Source organism: Artibeus jamaicensis, unplaced genomic scaffold (genome assembly GCF_021234435.1).
Source record: "Artibeus jamaicensis isolate MK-2021 breed Jamaican fruit bat unplaced genomic scaffold, CSHL_Jam_final contig_3197, whole genome shotgun sequence".
NCBI lineage: Eukaryota > Metazoa > Chordata > Mammalia > Chiroptera > Phyllostomidae > Artibeus > Artibeus jamaicensis.
Window position 1 is genome coordinate 273,869 of NW_026521752.1, and position 21,675 is coordinate 295,543.

A 21,675-nucleotide genomic window follows, 5' to 3' on the forward strand; every position below is an offset into this window, starting at 1 on the left:
TGTATAGGATGAACCATTGATGACAAAAGGGAATGCTCTTTGGAAACCATACCCGTTAGCATTGGTCTGTGGGTTGGATACACTTTCTCTGTAACGTGTGTTTGTTCCACAGAAAATACAATTAGGATAACTCTTGTGTGTTCTCTACAGGAAGGAAGTAGTATACTGCTTGTGAATGGTAGGCTAAATGAGGAAATCATTAAAGGGGTTTTAATAGACTTTTGAACCAAAAGACATAAGGGACCATAGTTATATTGCCTTAATTGAGAAATGTTTTGCAGTATGAGGAGACTTAATCAAATTTTCATTACATACCTCGTCAGGGATTAGGCTGAATGTTTCTTTAAGCAATTTGATAAAACTGACACAGAAGACTTATTAGTTATGTGAGAATATGTATGAAGGGCTTATCATCTCTCCTGCGGGTGCCTGAGTATCACTTACTTGGTTTACTGTGTTGGGTTGAATGTTTCTGTTCTAATTTCTAATGGACTTTACCATCAGACTACTTGATCATGACTAAACCCAGGAACAATGCAAATGGAATTGCCCCCTGATGGGGAGGAATGGGCCCAGATGGCCCTTAAAAGGTGATAATTAGGAAATATAGCATATCTGAGTAGCTAGAAAGAGAGAAACTTGTTAAACACAGTCAATCTGTTTGAAGCAATGGTCTTTCCTTTCATTATATACATTTTTATTTAGAGTTGCTTTAAAGTAAAATTTTCCCAGGAAAAAATTTTATTACTAGCAAAAACCTAGAAACTACACCCATTTTATTTTTTACTACTTTGAGATTATTTTGAAAAATCTTTTCTTCATATATTTTTTGTAGATATGTGTAACAGACTTGCTGTGTGTGTTTTAGGGGGCCGTTTTAGGTTATTTTAGCTCTTATGCTAAAACAGTGGGGGAGTCATTAAAAGTGAGAAAAATATTGGTATATATTTGTAAACTGAGCTTTTAAAATTAAAATAGTTCCAGGATATTACAGTCTGATTTCATAGACTCTGTAAGATTGCTTTAAATGTATTGCCTTCTTGACAGCATAATCTCCAGATTCTTCTTGAATATGTCATTAAAATAATTTTACATATGACTAGTTGGACTTTTTCAGTATTATATTTCATGTTAATTAGCATATTTGCATTTGCTCATAATATCATTCCTTTGGCTTTTCTTTAGTCAGATTTTTTTAAGTGTACAAACTTGGCATCACTAGAAGAAAAACAAGTAAACTGAGAATAAGAAAGTAGTGACATAAATAGAGAAGAAATATGCTCAATATATCTCTTCCAGCTTCTACACAGACTGGAGGATGGAGAAAATAGCTAGTCCTGGGAATTGAAGCACAGAGCAAAAGCTGTAATAGCCAGCAGTCACGTTTTTCCTTATCTGTAAAATCAGAAAGTAAAATTACATCGAAGTGCTAAATTATATTTTTCCAAATATCTTGGCAGTCATACTTTAGCAGATGAGTTACTTTCCTAAAATTACTCAACACCATCATTCATTCTGACAAAAGCCAGTGGTACAGATGCACCTTTGGGACTGTGGCCAAGGTAAGACCAGCATTTTCCAGGTCTGCCCACTCAGGTTTTGAAAGACTCCATGAAATAAGCCTCATACTCCAAGCACTGGCCCTCCCATCCTTAGCAAGTACACTCTGGCTGAAGTGTATGGGTTGAGGGATCTAGTCTTTGGAGCTCAATATAAAGTCATAAAGACACTTTATGAATTTATAAACCAGCTATTTCCATTCAAGAACCTCTTACAGAGTTTTATGATATTTTAAGCCTAGTTATTGAAAAATGGATATAGTTCATTCTCAATTTCAGGATTCCAGAAACACATATACCAAGACAGCATGGAGAAGCATCACGCTTTCCCTCAGCAAGCTTTAAGGGAAAACTGGGTCTGGAATGAGCCATCAGTACACTATTTGCAGGATGTTTAAAATTGTGACCTTGCAATCATCTACTGGTTGTCCCAAAAGAAATAGTCTGGCTCAAATTTCTCATTATCAGTAAAAACCAAAAATATTTAGGGCAGACATATTAAGGGAAGAAAATGTTAAGAGGAAAATTGGAGATAAAAATCATCACTGTCTTTAATTCTATGATTCAGACCAAGGAAATTGTGTGGTTTACATCTCATGTTCCCAACTCTATCTACAAATGAGATTATGCTTTCTGAAGAATGTACTTAATAATTTTAACTTTAGAAATTGCTAGAAAGATCTAGCACTGTTTCTGGGTAGTTACATTTATTTACTGTTACTTTCTGTATACTGTCTAACTTGAAACTTTTATAGTTGAAATTTTTACTGTCCCAAAATATGCTCTGAGGAAAAAAGCAGCTTCAATTTTTCAAATGTTTCTTAAAGGGACTTAAATTTAACCAAAACCTAATTTGCCTTTTCTTAATATAAGTAAAGCATGATTGATTGCTAAACCATTTGGAATTTTATTTAACAGCAAATATAAAGAACCAAGTTGAAATAGCCCAGAAGATAGGTGGCAATTAACTTTGCATTCTTTTTCAAACTGTTTTATTAATTAGCTCTCTAGACTCAACTAGGTTATATATCTTTTGAGTAGTGGATTATATTCATTCCATTTGTAAGCTCTGTGGATGAGATTGGCATGTGGCCTAAATCCTGTCCACATTGTTGTGTTAAATAGCATTTTTATCTCTCTGGTCCTTCCCTCCACCCCAGTGGAAAGTTTTATCCATTTTTCTTGCAGAAAGGGAAGGTCACAGGTAGTGTGGTGCCATCTTTTTAATTGTTAAACCCACTAAAGCTGGTCATGCCTGGCGGCAAGCTCTTTCCGGTGTTCTGGTCTGTTAAGCATCCTGAGTTTCTTTGCTGTTTATTTACGTGGATTGTTTTCAGCTCTGTCTTTGCTTTAAAAGCTGATTAAAAGGGAACTTTAAAAAAATGAAAAGAAAGTAGTTTTTGGTGTAGGCTTTTTCATTCTGGAATCTTCCCTCGTCTTCCCGCCCACCCCTCCATCATTACCTTCCCCCTGCCTTCAACAGCATGTACATTTTTTCGTGTTAAAAGTGTTTTAGGAAGCTCATCAATACTGCTCGCTCAGCTTGGAGACTGAGATAACTGGATTACTCCCCCAACACCAATTGTGTAAATCATCAGTGTACAGTTCTACTTATGATTTGAGAATGTTCCTAAACAGGTGCCCATTAGAGGATGTTGGTACTAAGACAAAACCTTTTGTCATTTATCTGACTCACAAGCACAACTCTTTTTAGAGAATTACTGTCAAAGTTAAGTATGAGAATCTACCATTCAATGAGTAAATCCCTTTTTAGTATATACCTTTCAATTCAACAGTAGAGACTGCATCTATTTTAAAAAATAATCAATCACATACTTCTGACATTTTCCCTTTGCCTTTCCTCAGTAGCAAAGTTATTTGGATAACAAACAAATACAAAACCCTCATCATGAATAGCTGTCAATCTCCTGTTTTCAACAAAAGCTTTATGTATTACTGAGACCTACAGTGTCCCATTTTGTTATAGGCAGAATAGACACTATGCAGAAGGGTATGGGTTAATAAGCACTTTCTGGATTTAGTGTCTTTGATGATTAACTCTTGGATTACTGCTTTGGGTTACTAACCCACTATCACTGCCCTGTGCAGAATTTCCAACATGGTATCTTCTTAGGTGGTTGCCTGCCCCTAGATGCCCTGGTAGTAAACAATGTGAAAATTTGTAAGCACTATGGTTTTCAAATGAACTGAAAGTAAAAAAGCTTAGTCATTGCTTCTTTTTTCCTTTACCCAAGGACCATTTTTTCCTATTTTTGAAATCCTTACTCAAGCATAATTTTATTGATTTTAGAGGCAGATGAAGGAAGAAAGAGAAAGAAACATCTATGTGAGAGAGAAACATTGACCAGTTGCCTCCCATACATTCTTTGACTGGGGATTGAACCCTTAATGTAGGTATGTGCCCTGACCAGGATCAAACCCACAGTGTTTTGGTGTATGGGATGATGCTTCAAGCAACTGAACCACTTGGCCAGGGCAGGACCATTTTCTTAATGAATATCTAAGTTGATCTGTAAATAATCTGTACAAACTAATTTTTTACTTTATTTTTTAAAGATTTTTAAAAATTTATTTTTAGGGAGTGGGGAAGGGAGAGAGAAAGAGAGGGAAAGAAACATCAATATGTGGTTGCCCCTCACATGCCCCCGACTGGGGACCTGGCCCACAACCCAGACACATGCCCTGACCAGGAATTGAACTGGTGACCCTTTGCTTCTCAGTCTGGCATTCAGTTCACTGAGCCACACCAGCCCAGGGCTAATTTTTGAGACATACATCTTTAGGTCTTTAGTTAGGACCAACTCTTACATAGAAACTCTGATTCTTTTTTTTGCAGGAGGTAGTCAGGGATCAGAGACCCTCCTTGCCTCTCAGTTGATGTTCCCTGAGGGAACTTTCAAAGCTCCAAGTTTAAAATATATTTTGTTTAACGATGCCCTGGCTGGTTGGTTCAGTGGATTGAGTACCAGCCTGCGAACCAACGGGTTGCCGGTTCAATTCCCAGTCAGGGCACCGGCCTGGGTTGTGGGCCAGGTCCTCAGCAGGGGACATGTGAGAGGCAGCCACACCTTGATGTTTCTTTCCCTCTCTTTCTCCTTCTCTTCTCCTCTGTTTAAAAATAAATAAATAAAATCTTTGAACAAATAAATAAAACACATTTTGTGTAATGAAAGAGAACTCTTCTATCAAAGTAATAATAGTTTCAGAAAGTGGAAACTTGGCGTCTATTCCTCATGGCCAGAAGGTATCAAAGTAAGCAATGAATCTAGTGACTTCCTTCCTTCCTTCCTTCCTTCCTTCCTTCCTTCCTTCCTTCCTTCCTTCCTTCCTTCCTTCCTTCCTTCCTTCCTTCCTCATTTTAAGGAAGTGCTGAGAATCCTTACTCTGTTATTTTATTTTATTTTTTGAAGATTTTATTTATTTTTAAAGAGAGGGGAAAGGAAGGAGAAAGATGGAAACAGCAATGTGTGGTTGCTTCTTGTGCTCCCCCTTCTGGGGACCTGGCCCACAACCCAGGCATGTGCCCTGACTGGCAATGGAACCGGTGACCCTTTGGTTCACAAGCCCACAGTCAATATACTAAACCATACCAGCCAGGGCCTTACTCTGTTTTTTTAAATAAATATTTAAACACTTTAGTATTTTTAAAATATTTTACTTATATATTTTTAGAGAGAGGTGAAGGGAGGGAGAGAGGGAGAGAAGTATTGATGTGAGGGAGAAACATTGATCCATTGCCTCTTGTGGGTGACTGGGACTGAACCTGCAGCCATGACTGGAATTGAACCAGCAACCTTTTGCTTAACAGGATGATGCCCAACTAACTGAACTATACTGATCAGGGCTAAAATAATAGGTTTTACTGCCCTGGCTGGCATAGCTTAGTGGATTGAACTTGGGCTGTGAACCAAAGGGTTGCCGGTTCGATTCCCAGTCAGGGTACATGCCTGGGTTGCCAGCTAGGTCACCAGTGGGGGCCACACAAGAGGCAACCACACACTGATGTTTCTCTCTCTTTCTCCCTCCCTTCCTCTCTCTAAAAATAAATAAATAAAAAATAGGTTTTTCTAATAAGATTTTATTTATTTATTTTTAGAGAGAGGGGAAGGGTGGGAGAAAGAAAGGAAGGGAAACATCAACGTGTGGTTGCCTCTTGAGTGCCTTCTACTGGGGACTTGGTCTGCAACCCAGGTATGTGCCCCTGACTGGGAATCAAGTCCGTGACCCTTTGGTTCACAGGCTGGCACTCAATCCACTGATTCACACCAGCCAGGGTGTAAAACAATAGTTTTATTAAATGAAATAGTATTGAATACCATAAAATTTACCCTCTTAAAATAACACAATTCAGTTTTTTAGTCTCTTCATCAAGTTGTGCAACAGTCACTACTATCTAATTCCAGAATGTTTACCTTACCCCTAAAAGCAACTGCACCCATTAACAATCACTCTCCATGTTGCCCTTTTCCCTTCTCCTAGCAATCTCTGATCTAACTTTCTGAATCTATAGATTTGACCATTTGGACATGTCATATAAATATAATTGTATAATTGTTTCCTTTGTGTCTGGCTCTTTTCACTTAGCATATTTTTAAGGTTCATTCCTGTTTTAGTATGGATCAGTATTTCATTCCTTTTGATGACCAAATAACATCCCGTTGTAAAAATATACCACATTTTATTTATCCATTCATCCATCATGGACATTTGGGTTGTTTCCTATTTTGGGCTATTATCAATAATGCTACTATGAACTTTAGTTTACATTGTGGACATACATTGTCAGTTCTCTTGGATATACCTAGGAGTAGAATTGCTGGGTCATATGGTAGCTCTATGTTTCACATGTTGAGGAATGCATAACATTTTGCATCCATGTTGTGAAATTAATTATGAAACAACTTACAGTCAATTATTGTTAGGCCTGTCTCTTTTACTAGGTTTTAAATTTCTTGAGACAGGGATCACACCTGTTCATCTCTGAAACCCCCCTCAGTCCAGCACCTACCGAGTGACAGTAGGTTCTCAGTTGTTGAGAATGGAGCTGAGCAGTGCAATGGCCTTTTGCCTATGACAATACTCCTGAGACTCAGATTCTGGCTCCAACCTGCCCCCCTTCCTTGTAACAAGTGACAACTTGTCAGGAACACAAACTCTGTTTTGCCCACAGAGCACCCCAGCTGATTGCTGAGCCTCCTTATCTGCTGTGGGGCAGGCCTTCTTCTGGATCTGGAGATATCTCCAGGCTACTGCTTGCACGTAGCAGCACTAGGACCCCACTCTGGTTTATGCAGACACTTTAAGGAAGATCGTTCTTTTTAAAATATATTTTATTGATTATGCCATTACAGTTGTCCCATTCCCCCCTTTCATTCTCCTCCACCCTGCACACCCCTCCCCCACCATTCATCCCTTTAGTTCATGTGCATGTGTCTCGAGTTCTTTAGAGTCTATATTTCCCATACTATTCTTGCCCTCCCCCTTGTCTGTTTTCTACCTACTGTCTATGCTACTTATTCTCTGTACCTTCTCCCCCCTTCTCCTTCTCCCACTCCCCTGTTGCTAACTTTCCATGTGATCTCCATTTCTATGGTTCTGCTCTGATCCAGCTGTCTGCTTAGTTTGCTTTTGTTTTAGGTGTGGTTCTTCATAACCGTGAGTTTGCTGTCCTTTCACTGTTCATCTTTTTTACCTTTTTCTTAGCTAAGTCCCTTTAGCATTTCATAAATAAGGGCTTGGTGATGATGAACTCCTTGAATTTGACCTTATAGAGCATCTTGGTTGTAGGTCTTTGGAGTAGTTCTGTCCAGCCCCTTCTTGCCTGTAAGGTCTCTTTTGAGAAACCAGCTGACAGTCTGATGGGAACTCCTTTGTGGGTGACTGTCCTCTTATCTCTTGCTGCTTCTAGGATACTCTCCTTCATTTTAATCTTGGCTAATGTAATGATGATGTGCCGTGGTGTGTTCCTCCTTGGGTCCAACTTCCTTGGGACTCTGAGCTTCCTGGATTTCCTGGAAGTCTATTGCCTTTGCCAGATTGGGGAAGTTCTCCTTTATTATTTGTTCAAATAAGGTTTCTACTTCTTGCTCTTCCTTTTCCCCTTCTGGTACCCCTATAATCCGGATGTTGGAACGTTTAAAGATGTCCTGGAGGTTTCTAAGCCTCTCCTCATTTTTTTGAATTCTTGTTTCTTCATCCTTTTCTGTTTGGTCATTGTTTTTTTTCCTTCTTGTCCACTCAATTGATTTGAGTCCCAGTTTCCTTTCCATCACTATTGTTTTCCTGTGCATTTCCCTTCATTTCAATTAGTTTAGCCTTCATATGTTCCTCTAATTTGTGGCTATAATCAACCAGTTCTGTGAGCATCCTGATCACCAGTGTTTTGAACTCTGCATCTGATAGGTTGGCTATTTCTTGGTCGCTTAAAAGTATTGGCTCTGGGGCTTTGAGCTCTTTTTCTGCCTGAGCCATAATGTTTTGGTCAGGTCGCGCCCATTATGTATGAGAGGTGGAGCCTTAGATGTTCACCAGGGTGGGGCAACCCAGTGGCTGGGTTGTGATGCTTATGTGGGGACGGGGTCAGAGAGGGGCAGTGGCATTTGTTCTCGGATTTCAGTTTCCTCTGCCACTTCCCACAGGCAAATTGGGCCCTTCTGGTGCTGGTTCCCGGGTGCGTGGGCTTGTGCACCCTCCAGGACCCTGTGGGTCTCTCCAACAAACTCTCTGTGAGCCTGGGAGCTTCTCCCGGCACCTCAACCCCGAAAATCTTTCCAACTGGTGCTTTCAGGCTTTAATTCCCGGCACTGGGGCCCTAGCCTGTGTGGTCTGTCTCACTGCTCGCTCCTTCGCCTGGTTTATCGGTCTGGCTAAGTGGTTCATTGTTGTCAGACTTCCTTACAGTTCAGTTTTCTGTGTTTTGGCTGCATTTTTGTTACTAAAACTTTGTTGTCCTTAAACTTGGTTGTGCGAGGAGGCACAGTGTTTCTACCCACACCTCCATCTTGGTCGGAAGTTCTAAGGAAGATTGTTCTAAACACCACTGAAACCCAAGCTGAGGCAGGGCTGATGGAAACCCTAGCACTTAGGTATACGCCCCCTGTTTGACAGGGTTCACATGTCTACTTTAAGGAGATTTGGGCAAGGAGGCCCTGAAGTGCCTATTCAGGCTTCGACTTGGATCATTGTGTAGGAGGTTTAAGAAAGCATCTTTATGATTTATTCTGCTACCTTTCACTAAGAGCCTGTGATTTCTAATAATGTCTAATTCAGGTTAAATTTAAGAGACAAAGCTGACTTCTACTGAATTGGCCACCTTTGATGTTACAGTACAGAGGAGGGAGGAGGGGAGGAACAGATGGAACAAAAGTCATAATTGCCCAAATTTACAATAACTTCCCAGCAGCAGCTGGCACAAAAGAAATGTTAATGCAATAAACCGTAAATGGAAAGAAGCTAAGCAGAATTTATGGTTGGTGCAAACCTGCTCCCAATCACCGGAATCTCCTTCCTACATCCGTGAGCATTTCAATAGCCACAGGAGAATTGAGTTCATTTGACAGTCAGTGACTACTCTGCATCCTTCCTTCTACGATTGCAGTTCGATTCCCAGTCTGGGCACATGCCTGGGTTGCAGGCCAGTTCCCAGCGGGAGACTCACGAGAGGCAACCATACATTGATATTTCTCTCCTTCTCTCCTTCCCTTCCCCTCTAAAGATAAATAAGTAAAATCTTCGAAAAGAAAAAAAAAAGTCAGTGACCACTCTGCATCCTTCCTCCTTCATATGTCTCACACCCTTTCAGCAAATAGATTCCTGCAAAAATCTGGAAAATCTGATAAGACTGTTTGTGAGGAAAGATTAGTCATTGAAGGGTCACACCTGAAGTCCTGGCTGTGCCAAGACTACATATTAGCTGTGAGCATATGCATTACAGCTGCAACCAAAGTGTGCATTCTCCTTTTACTCCTCTGAGCCCGGGATTTCTGCAGATACAGCAGATGGCTAGAGTGTTTCCATGTTTCAGCCACAAGGTGAGAGGACAGTATGTCATTTGCCAGTCAGGTACTTACCTATCCATCAGGGTCCACACTATAAATGGCTGTTTTTCACATTTGGGTTCCTGCAGCTTTCATTTCCATTTAGGCTCACACATACATTTACCTGTGTTGTAATGTGTGGGGTTTTGTTGTCTTCTTGTCCAGACTGCTGTACTGTTTGGTTTTTTAATTAGCTGAGGAGCACAGTTTAAATGGAAAATTGCCTTCCAAGGTCCCTGTTCCCTGGTTCCATGCTGTGAGGGGCTCCCTGTAATTAAACACATTTTAAGGGTTGTTCTCTTTAGATGTTCTCTGGATGTCACTGCCTTCCCCACTAGCTGGAGAATTCTGCTTCAGACTTGAGACTTAAGTATTAATATTAATACTAGGTATAATTAAAAGAAAACTCACATATCAATTGATTAAATATGGAGGATTCCCCCCCCTTTTGGTAATTGAGGGGAAACAATTATTATGCCTTTTAGGGCTAGCAAGATGACTCAGGATTGTGAGGCATGGTGAGGAAACTGGATAGGAAGTCAGGAGATCAGGAGCACAGATGTCAGCAAATTTGCAGTCTTCAGTCTCAGGTTGCTGGTCCCCACAGTGAGAAGGACGGAGTCCCCTCCCTGATCTAGAATTCATTCTGGGATTCCAACTTTCAAAACAAAGTATCCATATTTGAAATTCTGGCCACAGTTTCAAATGGTACATAGTGGTTCCACAGGGAGGGACATGTTATTGGGGCCTCTTCCTGGTAGGGGATCAGTTCATTAGTAATACACAAAGGATGAAGGAAACCTTTATGAAGTTTAGGCTTAGAGGCTCAAAATGAATTTAGAATACGAATTTAGAATAATGGTCTGTAAGTCAACCATTAGAGAAAGTCTGACATTCTGTGTAGAATGGCAATCTCTCCTCTGTAAATCTTTTCTGAAAAAGATGTCGCAATTGTTTCTAATAAACAAATGGACAGAGTTTTGGGGCATATAGAAGTCTGATATCAAAAATATGTATAAAAGATAACTCATTAGGCAAACTTATGGGATTAAAATCCACCATTTGGGCCCTTAGTATATACGACACTTGACACATGGTACAATCAATGTCATCGCTTCCTAGGAGGGTCAGACTTGGGCAAGAAATAAAAGAATGAAAGAAAGATGTAAAAAGAAGAGAGTATGTGTAGCAAAGGAGCTATACATACTCAAAGCTACACATACTCAACCTCTGTTTTTTCCACAAACATACATAACTATATTTCATTCCATGTCTTCTCCTGACTCTACTTGCCCTATAATAGCAGAGCTCATACTTTTTCTATGTATTTCTGCTGCTGGTACTTTCCCAAACTATGGGCCATAGTACTCTAATGTCCTAACCCAGTTGGTCAAGCTCTTTGAGCTGCTTTCTCATTTTTGAGTTTTAGTTGATGTTTAAGGGGTATGACAACAGAAAACATATGGGATTTGAATGTGGATTCAGAGAACCCCTGAGTTATAATTATAGCACTCTGGTTTTCTTATCTGCGAAATAGTCACAGACTCTCGGAAGTCAGGCTGTAGAGAGGTGTGCAGACAGTGGGGTTCTATACAACAACCTTCCTATTTCATTTCATCTGCAAATGTCACAAGCTTGTGATTTTTAGTCTTACTTGGATCTTCTTTTGTGCTGATGGTAGCTCCGCTTTATCCCGCAGCTGTTTAAATCTCAGGGTTAGCAGGCCAGTGGGTTAGCAGGTATATTTAGCCACATGCATTTGTTTTTAATGTTAATAGGAAAGAGGCTAATTAAGAGTGTTAACATGGTTTAACATGAAATATTATGAAGCCTCACAGGACACATGAAACACTAATCCATACAACACTTACATAATCACATGCTTATGAAAATTCTGTAGACCGTTTGCCTGGCTATCATGTTTCATGTGTTGGTATCAGATGGGCTCAGGGTGATCATGCCTCGATGGAGTTTCTAGTAGAGGGATTAGTGTCATTTCTGGACCCCCACCAGAATTCTGTTGAGGCTATAAGTAGTCATGCAAAGTCATAGGTTAAATGATTTGGGAATAAAATATCATTTGACGTGACAGAAATGAACCCTTGGAGGCCCACAGTGCCCCTGGGAGTTGCTCTCACTTACAGTTCTTGTGTTAAGTAATTTTATTAACTGAGGCAAAGAGATGCATGAGGTGACAAGAAAAATATTTTTTGCTAACATTTTAATCCTAATCACAAAATTTATTTGTGTGGCTTTATATGCATTTATAGCTCTAAAGCCCAGGAAGTTAATGAAAGTAAAAATTAGAATGCACTGTTTTTCTACCCAGGTGTTATTTAAAGCATTGTATGAATTGTCAAAAAGATTAATTATTGTTGCTTACAGCTAAATGGATGATGAATTTTAAAATTATATTACTACTGTGTGTCAGCATAAAAGCTCTATGTCCCAAGTGTGTCACCTTTTTCTGTTGCTGTTGACAAGGTTCACATTTTATATAGCACACCGCCAGAAGGTGTTGACATATATTCAGATCACTGATTAAATGTTTTAAAAACGTGCCACTCACAAACTAACCCTGATGTTCTATGAAAGAGTCATTTTTAGGGATAAGATTTTTTTCTTTGTCATTGACACAGAAGAAATTTTAAATATTACCTTTTTTGTTTTGGAAAAACCTATGTGATTACATTTTCTTATTTTAAATTGTGGCACAGAAGAGAAAATGTTTTTCAGCATTCTTGTTGCTTCTCCTTATAGGAAAGGCAACAACACAGTGTAAAAATACCACAAGGAAGGTGCTAAATGGCTACTTGTAACCCCTCCTTTTTGGGCACAGGACCCATGAGCTGAGGATGGTTCTGAGGTTGTATTAGTATTGTAAAATCTGGTGTCGTGACTCCTTTGCAATTCAGTGCTAATGACAGCCCTTGTGCTACAAAGGATAACATACACAGATGACTTTTACATAGCAGCTGAGCAGTGCAGAAGCCTCCGTATTCCTTTTCACACTGTAATGCTTGAAGACACCACTAGCAATGGCTTTTGCATGTTGTGGGTGAAATAGTCTGGCCTTTAGACCAAGGCTTCACTGAATCCAGATGTATATTTTTTTGTTACAGTGATAGATGTGACACCTCAAGAGCCAACATTTTAATGCTTTTCAGTGTATTTGTGCGACACTGTCAATATATTCTATTGTATCTCTCAATATAGCATGAAAGAACTTTAAAGCAAATAAATTATTTTTTAAATTATTTTATTGCTCAATAATTTAGTATTCATTAAGGAAAAGTTGGATATTTTTTCCTCCCTGTTTATCAAGATTGCTATGTCATTGTCAGTTTGGAGTGTGAGTTTCTCCCTTTCTGTACAGAGGAAGTTAACATTGTTTCAGTGATGTTGCAGAGGGGTGATGTCAAACAGCCACCAACCAGCCCACATCAATTGTCACTTCAGCCCAGCATTGTGCAAGCTCAGAGGTGTTTCAGTGACAGCCAAGGTTACCCATTGGGAACCAAATCTTCAATTGATCTCTGTGACCAAAAGTATATAAGAGGCTATGAATCACTCATGGCAGCAATAATGATAGCTGTCATTTATGAAGCACTTAAAGTATATCAGGAACTCTACCAATTTCACATATGAAGCCTATCTGGAAGTTATCCAGCCATGTAACATGAAAAATAGAGACACTTATTGAAGAAGATACAAAATACAAGAAACATTGTATGTAGGACAGTGATGCCTCAGTCCCCTTCAAACTAGGCACCTTGAGACCTCACACAGCTTTCCTAATCACCACAAGCTGCCTGGTTGTGAATCTCACTGAAGGTCTGAAATCTTTTCACTTTCAAAGGTGATTTGAGTTTTTGGAAAAGCCAGAAGTTACAGGACACCAAATCTGGTCTGTTGGGGGTTGAGCCACCTGGGTGATTTGATGTTTCACCAAAAAACTCTACGTGAGACATGATGCATGAGTGGGCATAGGAGCACAGGCTTTGCCGTGATGAAGCTGCTAGTCACCAGTTGCCTGTAGCTGCAGTTTCCTGGATCATCTGAACAGTTTCTGTGGAGGGATAGGGATGTTCAAGCTTAATGCAAAATCCGATGCAGATTTGTTGCTGTACTCGCTCATTTTGAATGTGATGGCCACATAGTACACATGCTCATTCAGCAGTGTCTCCCATCCCCACTGACGAGTACAGCGCAGTTGTCATTGTTCATGTGTACACATGCCAGTCCACTATCCTTAGCTGCCAGGTTACACTGATGTTGTGCAAACCGTTCTTGTTATATTAATGATGGCTGGAGTTTTTCTGGTCAGACCTTGTATATTGTCTCATTCAATTTCAACAACATAACAGCAGCTATGTGAGGATGTGTGTTTACCCCCTTTTTTGCAAAGGTGTGAAGCAAGACTCAATCACACCTTGGTAAATGGCAGCCAACACTGAACTCAGGTATGTCAGATTTTAGAGCCACATCACATTCATTCAACAACTACTTACTGATTATCTTGTATTAGCCACTGCTTTTCATCACAGATCTTTTAAATCTGTTTTTTTAAAGATTTATTTTTTTATTTATTGATTTTAGGGGGAGAGAAAGACATTGATTTGTTGTTCCACTTATTTATGCATTCATTGGTTGATTCTCGTATGTGCCTGACTGGGGATTGAACCTCCAACCTTGGCATATGGGGACGATGCTCTAACCAATGGCACTACCCTGCGAGGATAATCTGGTTTTGTTTTAAAATTTAATTTACTTTTTGGGGGCTTTTAAAGAATTGGCTCATCGTTGAAAAAGGAAGCCTCATGTAGAATTCCCTGCAAGTTCAGGATGAAAGACTGAGAGCCTTGAGTTTTCCTGCTTTAAAGCAGGTGTGAGGGGGAAAGATTAAGATGCTTCCTAGAAAATAGCCCCTTCTAACTTCATCTCACCTACTTTGGGTATCTGGAGATGCCTTCAGAGCTTCTGAACTTGTATCTAAACACTTTGCTTGGAAGCAAAAGTTTGCCAGTTTGATTCTTGGTCATGGTGCATTCAAGTCCCCAGTCTGGGCATGTACAAAAGGCAACCAATTGATGTTTCTCTCACACGTCAATGTTTCTCTCCCTCTCTTTCTCCCTCCCTTACTCTCTCTCTAAAAATAAATAAATAAAATATTTAAAAAATATTGTGCTTAGTTACACAAGGAACTAATAACATTGGTGGGCTGCATAGAGGTAAACTGGGGGCAGAGGGATGGGGTAGGTGAGAGGAACACTTTTCATTGTGAACTCTTTGGTACCTTTCTGGAACCATGTGAATATAATACCTTTCAAAAGAAAAGGATACTTTCCCTTAAAAAGTATAATCTAGTTGAAATTAAAATTTCAATGAATTCAGACTATCATGCAAACGTTGGCAGTTCCAAATTTACTGTTTTATTTTGTAGGTCGCTCTTCTACCACACAGTGTGTGTTCCTATTTGTATCTTCATCCTTCCTGGGCTACCATCTCCACAGTGACTTTCTCTATTTGAATAACTAGAGCCTCTTAGTATGAAGTCAGGTGATTTTTTTTCTTTCTACCTCACAACTCTTATTTTTTTTAATGTGTAGATCTATTTAGATGGCATTTGTTTCATAAATATGTTCTTTTTTCTACTTAGGAGATTTGTTCAGAAAAATCTTCATATTAATTTTTTTATATGAAGTATTTGGGTTTTTTTTCTTCAAACACTCTACTTCTAGTTTTAGAGCAGAATGGAGGATTTGACCTTACTCTTCTATTTGCTGGTTGGGAACTTTTCTACTTTTATGTCAATAGGCATTAAAAAAACACTGTGCATGTAGGACAATGTGTAGCATTCATAAACACAGGTATAATGCCTATATGTTCCATAACTTTTGTATTTGTAAAACAAAACCAAAGTTTATGTATATAGAAAATCTGTGTTTGCAATTGCCAGTGACTTGGAGAGAAAGTTGATGTTGTGAAGGAGAAAAGCCCTGCTGGTGATACTTACCCCTCATGAGCAAGTAAGCCTTCTTTGAGAGCTTGTGATGTTCAGATCATCCCTCTTCTTCCCTGTGAATGTGTCATTCATCTCTTCTTGATGTTCTTTTCTTCTTTACCTGACACATTATAGGGAAGAGTAAAAGAAAGATTTATTCAGATTATTTTGATGGTGTCATCCTCCTTTTGGAAGTTCAATAGTTTAATTATAGAGATGTTCTGGAACATTTAAAGTCTAGTTCTGAATTTTAAAATAGCCCAATGGAAGACTTCCAGCCAAGATGGAGACGGAGGTGCCTCCTTGCGCAACCAAAAGAAGTACAACAACAAATATAAAAAACAAAAAACAACCAGAACTGACAGACAATTGAACTGTATGGAAGTTCAACATCCAAGGAGTTAAAGAAGAAACACTCATCTAGACAGGTAGGAGGGGCAGAGATGGGCTTCTGGGCCAAGGTGGCTGCTGGCAGACCAGGCTGGGCAAGGGAGTGGCTTGCAGTCTGGGTAGTCCCACATTCACAAGTGGATAAACTGGGACTAACAACTGGGGAGTGAGACCTCGCAACACAGGGCTCCAGCATGGGGAAATAAAATCTGAAAACCTCTAAGTGAAAAAAACCTGTGAGGGTTGAGGCGTCAGGAGAAACTCCCAGCCTCAGAGCCGAGTTTGTTGCAGAGACACACAGGGTTATACCTAAAACATAACAACCCCCCACCCCCACCCAGGAATCAGCACCAGAAGGGCCCAATTTGATTGTTGGTAGCAGGGGAAATTACTGAAAACCAACAGAGAGCACAGTGGTACTGTTCTCTTTTGGACCCCTCCCCCACATATAGTGTCACAACCCAGTGACATGGGTTGCCGTGCCCTGGTGAACACCTAAGGCTCCACCCCTTAATACATAACATGCATGCAGAAACAAAAACAATTGCCCAAATGAAAGAACAGATCAAAGCTCCAGAAAAAATACAACTAAGTGACAAAGAGATAGCCAACCCATCAGATGCATAGTTCAAGAGACAGGTAATCAGGATGCTCATTGAATTGGTTGAATATGGTCATGAATTAGAAGAAAAAGTGAAGGCTATGAAAAGTGAAATAAAGGGCAGTGTACAGAGAACCAACAGTGATGGGGAGGCAACCAGGAGTCAAATCAGTGGTGTGGACCAGGAGGAAGAAAGAAACATTCAACCTGAAAAGAATGAAGAAACAAAAAGTCAAAAAAATGAGGAGAGGCTTAGGAATCTCCAGGACAACTTTAAATGTTCCAACATCCCAATCATAGGAGTACCAGAAGGAGAAGAGGAAGAACAAGAAATTGAAAACTTATTTTGAACAAATAATGAAGGAAAACTTCCCCAGTCTGGGGAAGGAAGTAGACTTTCAGGAAATCCAGGAAGCTCAGAGAGTCTCAAAGAAGTTGGATCCAAGGAAGCACACACCAGGGCACATCACAATTACATTACCCAAGATGAAAGATAAGGAGAGAATCTTAAAAGCAGCAAGAGAAAAGGAGACAGTTACCTACAAAGGAGTTCCCATAAGACTATCACCTGATACCTCAAAAGAAACCTTACAGGCAAGAACAGGCTAGGAAGAAGTTTTCAAAGGCATGAAAGGCAAGGACCTACATCCAAGATGACTCTATCCAGCAAAGCTATCATTTAGAATGGAAGGAAAAAAGTGCTTCCCAGATAAGGTCAAGCTAAAGGAGATCATCATTACAAGCTCTTACTATATGAAATGTTAAAGGGACTTATCTAAGAAAAAGAAGATAAAAAATATGAACAATAAAATGACAACAAACTCACAGCTATTAACGACTGAATCTTAAAAAAGAAACGAACTAAGCAACAAGTAGAACAGGAGTAGAATCACAGAAATGGAGATCACATGAAGGGTTATAGCGGGAGTGGGAGGGGAAGAGAGGGGGAAAAGGTACAGAAAATAAGCATAAATTGTAGGTAGAAAATAGACAGGGGGAGGTTAAGAATAGTACAGGAAATGTAGAAGCCAAAGAACTTATATGTAGGACACATGGACTTGAACTAAAGGGGGAAGATGTGGGTTGGAGGAAGTGTGTAGGGTGGAGGGGATTAATGGGGAGGAAATGGGACAACTGTAATAGTATAATCAGTAAAATATATTTAAAAAAATAAAATAGCCCAATGGGAATGGGTTGATTTCCTCTAAATCTATATATGATTATAAACTAATTTTGGTGGTAGGTAGGACTTAAAAATAAATAATGATCCTATCCATTAACTTGTTTGTCTAATACAATGCATTTCTTTCTCTGATAGGTTATGTATTCATATTAGGATCTGTGAACAGGGAAACCAACCAATGTGTTGAATACTTTTGATGCATGAAGCATTCAGTAATGTACAGACAATCCCAAAAGGGATAGGTCCACAGCCCAAGAATGGGCTGTTTGACAGTCAGCACTCAATAAATGCCTGTTGCTTAAATTGATGAAATTAATGCAAAAGGAAGTAGCACACTACAGTAGACCATTTGATTGTTCCCAGTTTTTTTAGAAGGAGGAGTATTTAGGGATGAGGTTCGAGGCTGGGAGGACCCTCAATTGAGTAAGGTACTTGCTCACTCAGACTCACTTTCCTCACCCATGGATATTAGAAAAGGAAAATAAGGAACACGTCATGAATTTGTGTGCCATCCTTGTGCAGGGGCTATGCTAATCTTCTCTGTATCATTCCAATTTTAGTTTATGTACTACCAAAGTGAGCACTGTTCCAGATTACTAATCACATTGTTGTCAACAGATTGAGTTCCTTCATCTGCACTGGTCATCCTTAGCTTTTAGCCTTTTATCTCCCTTAGCATTGTGCACACAGCCAAACTCAGAAAACATGGAAGTGATCTCAGTTATCTAAAGCATTTAGAAACTCCAGCTGCCTTCACCTCACCTAGCAAATTGCAAGGATGTGTCTGTTTACAATAGTTACATTGTTTACAACATTACATATAAGCAAAATACAATGAAGGTATTAAACATAGAATTACCACATGATCAGCAATTCTATTTTTGGGTATATACCCAAAAGAATTGGAAAGAGGGACATTTGCATACCCATATTTACAGCAGCATTATCATAATAACCAAAAGGTGGAAGCAACTCAAGTCTCTGTTGATAAATGAATGGATAAACAAAATGTGGTATATTCATAAAATGAAATATTATTCAGCCTTGAAAAGGAAGGAAATTCTGGCAAATGCCAAAACACAGGTGAACCTTTAAAATGTTATACTAAATTAAATTAGCCAGATGGAAAAGGACAAATGTTGAATGATATTACTTACACGAGGAACCAAGAGTAATCAGACTCATAGAAACAGAATATATAATAACGGTTACCAGGGGCCAGAGGAAAGTGAAGAATGGGAAGTTAGTTTTTAACAGGTATAGTATAGAGTTTCAGATTGGGATGATGATAAAAGTTCTGGAGATAGATAATGGTGATGGTTGCACAACACTGTGAGTGCATGTAGTACCACAGAACAGTATACTTAGAAATGGTTAAAATGGTAAATTGCATACTCTATATATTTCATCACAATTAAAGGAACAAAAACACAAGAAGGCAAAGCTATTGGAAAAGGTACACTATACCCATGAACCAAATATATCCAGAAAAGCAAAATATAAAAAATGTTTCAAAACTGAATACATTTAGTCTACCAATTTCTAGGCCTCTCGCCTGGTCTGCAGCCTAAGAGGCCCATTGTTGAATGGCTGCAGGTATTATGTCTTCGTCAGGGAGCCATAGGGGCTGTACTATGGCAGGAATGGTTTTAGGATTCTTGGTAATTTGGGGCTATCTGTGCCATGTTATTTCTGAAACAAAAACTTATCAATAGAGTATCAAAGAGGTATGGAGTAACTGCGTCTTTCTTGAGCATTCAGCATAAAGTCAGTTTGGTGAAGGGAAAGTCACACATACTCAAGTTCAAATCTTTTATGATGTTCTGTTAAATCAAGATGTCATTAAACTGATCACAGGTTTGTTTTTCTTCCAGCACAGGATCAGATCTCCATTTCTTCTACTGAATGTCAGAAGGGGCAGGTTGCTACACTTTGAGTCAGAGATGCATATTTTGAAATTTAATTTTAAACTCAGGCATCACATTTAGGTCCCAAGACAGGATGAGAGGCTTGGATGATCTGGGTGACTTCTATTGACTGACTTACAGCTTGTCTTTCTTCTTAGTGAGTTCAGTGGCAGGGCCAGGGATATAGTTTAAAGTATTTCTCTCTTTCAACTTTTTTTCCCCAAGCACATTTAGTTGAACTTGAGTGCTTTAAGTGCAACTGTGTCATAATTTTCTTTTTAGAGAGAGGTTTGGCCGTGATTTTTGGATTAATGATTTTGAATGATCATTTACAGTGGTATGTTTTATAAAAAACACATTTTCAAGTTTGAAATGCTGGTTACTACCATTCTCACTGTAATGGTAGTTAGTAGTGTAGTAAATGAAGCCTGGTGGTTTGCATAATTGCCCAAATTGTGTTTTTTCTAAGGTTAGCTCCTTAACTATCATTTCTCTCACCTTTGAAAATCACTTCACAATTGCTTTATTTGTGTTGGGGCACTTACAAATCATTAATGCATGTCTCCTGACACCAAGCACATTCTGTTGGACTTTAAAGCTAGTGTACTTTCTGTAGACACCACTTAGTATTCACTGGGCTTAAGGATGCTATGGTAACTTTGGACAATGGCCCAACCTCACTGTATAGAAATTCTGAGCCACCCACCAAGTTTGTTCATTCTGCATTGAGGTACTCATTCATTTATTCATTTGGGCATTTATTGATTGGTTCTATTACAAAGATATCTGAATGAGTGGTATAATGTCTTCTTACATACAGAGTGGAAGGTAGTGGTTAGCACTTGAGATCCACAGGGACCAGGTTCTGAAATCCCAGCCCCATTAATTATCAGCTGTTTGATCTTGGGAAAATTACTTAAGTTCTCTGTGTCTTATTTATAGAATGGGAATAATTGGTTAAGAGGATTGTATGAAACATGCATTGCACAGTGTCTAACACCCAGTAAGAACCCAATAAATATTAGCTGTTATTACAGGTTGATTTGTGTCTCTTCCCAACATTTATGTGTTGACATCCTAAATCCTAAAGTTACTCAGAATGTAACTTTATTTGGAAATAAGGTTGTTGCAGTTGTAATTAGTTAGATTATATCATTAGGGTAGGACCAAATCCAATATGACTGACGTCCTTAAGTAAAAGGTAAATTTGGCCACTGAGATAGAATGCTTAGAGGGAAGAATATGTGAAGAAACAAGGAGAAAATGGCCACAAGCCAAATACAGAGGTTTGGGACAAGTCCTTTGCTCTACACTCAGAAGGAACCAACCCTGCCTTATTTTCAGATTTCTAGCCTCCACAATAGCGAGATAATTTCTACCATTTAAGCCACTCAGTCTGTAGTACTTTGCACAGCCAACATTCTCATCCTCAGCTGTATTCTGTGTTTCTCATGGACCTGAGAACCTAACTCTGCCACTTTCCTGGCCAATGGGAAATATACTTCCTTTTTTTCAGCTTGTATTTCCTCCCTCCCTCCCTCCCTCCTTCCTTCCCTCCCTCCCTCCCTCCCTCCCTCCCTCCCTCCCTCCCTCCCTCCCTCCCTCCCTCCTTCCCTCCCTCCTTCCTTCCCTCCTTCCTTCCTTCCTTCCTTCCTTCCTTCCTTCCCTCCTTCCTTCCTTCCTTCCTTCCTTCCTTCCTTCCTTCCTTCCTTCCTTCCTTCCTTCCTTCCTTCCTATAGTGTACAAAAAACGTTCCTAGTGAAAACAGGTGCTCAAAAAAAATTCCTGTGCTCTTTCATTCCTGTGTCTTTCTGAAAAGCTGTTGTTAAAAAGTTTGTTTTCTCTCTTACCATATTTCTTCTTACTTTCTCAGCTTGATTTCTCTTTCTTTGAAAGATCATAACCCCTTACAAGTTTTTAACTCCTAAAGATTGCCCATCCTCTCCCAAATTCTTGATAAGAGGTGGGAGTTTA

At 39.4% G+C, this 21,675-nt stretch overlaps 1 protein-coding gene and 1 non-coding gene across 5 annotated transcripts in view; one reads left to right on the top strand and one right to left on the bottom strand.

The window, feature by feature from the left end:
• Positions 1-21,675, top strand: part of CLYBL (citramalyl-CoA lyase) — a 322,476-nt gene that overhangs the window by 99,931 nt on the left and 200,870 nt on the right. The window lies entirely within an intron of this gene.
• Positions 18,272-18,378, bottom strand: LOC119047887 (U6 spliceosomal RNA). Its single transcript, XR_005082216.1, has one exon. It is a non-coding gene; the product is annotated as a U6 spliceosomal RNA (small nuclear RNA).